Consider the following 870-nt stretch of genomic DNA (forward strand, 5'->3'; position numbering starts at 1 on the left):
TGAAAATAAGTATGCGTTTTATTTCGAATTAGGTTCCTCTATAGGGAATATTACGCGAAACTCTGCCTAGGGGGCGCCACTACCACAATCTGGTCTATCACGAAACAAGAAAATCGAAATTTTGTTATCTAACATCTTTGTCACTCTTGCATATTCGAGAGAAAATGATAGTGAGGCAGATAGCGAAATTTCGGATTCGCGTTTCCCCTGTAAAGAAACCGCCTTGATGCATCAATGTCATATTTTATTATCTCTGAAAACTTGTCAAAAACCTGTTAAAGGTACAGTATGTATAAGTTACTCTATGGTTTACTAAAAAGGCTAGTGCTGCACTCTGGTGGCAGGACATTGCAGTAATATCCCCTATTATAAAACTGCGTTTGAACTTAGATTTCTGAGCAAACGTTTTGTTTTGAGCAAAATGTTTGCTCTTCCCATTTACTATTAGAAACGATTGCTCATTCAGATTGGTGGTTCGACTAGGTTACCCAAAGCTTAAACCCCGCTAGATGGCGTCACTTTCGCAAATTTTCAGGTTTTATTTTTTTGTGGAATAGTGTTGGTATCTGTATACTTAAAAGTATGTTTAGCGCACTCTTTACATAAATATTGAACTATTATAATAAACATTAAATACTTCATTAGTGCAAAAAACACTTTTAAAGTCGACAGAGTGTTTCTGTCATGCTATTTCCTACTATTACTCACACATGCAAACAGTGTTTCCGTGATGCTTGTAGTAGACAATTTCATGCAGTGTAAGTATGCTGCAATGGCGTTGCGGTATGTTCGTGGAAATACGTGCAAGAGGATTCGGGTTCGAGACTGGTACGTCAGGGGTACTTTTTTTTGTCCTTTTTGTGTTATCTT

The sequence above is a fragment of the Cydia strobilella genome, chromosome 7 (assembly GCF_947568885.1).
Source record: "Cydia strobilella chromosome 7, ilCydStro3.1, whole genome shotgun sequence".
Lineage (NCBI taxonomy): Eukaryota > Metazoa > Arthropoda > Insecta > Lepidoptera > Tortricidae > Cydia > Cydia strobilella.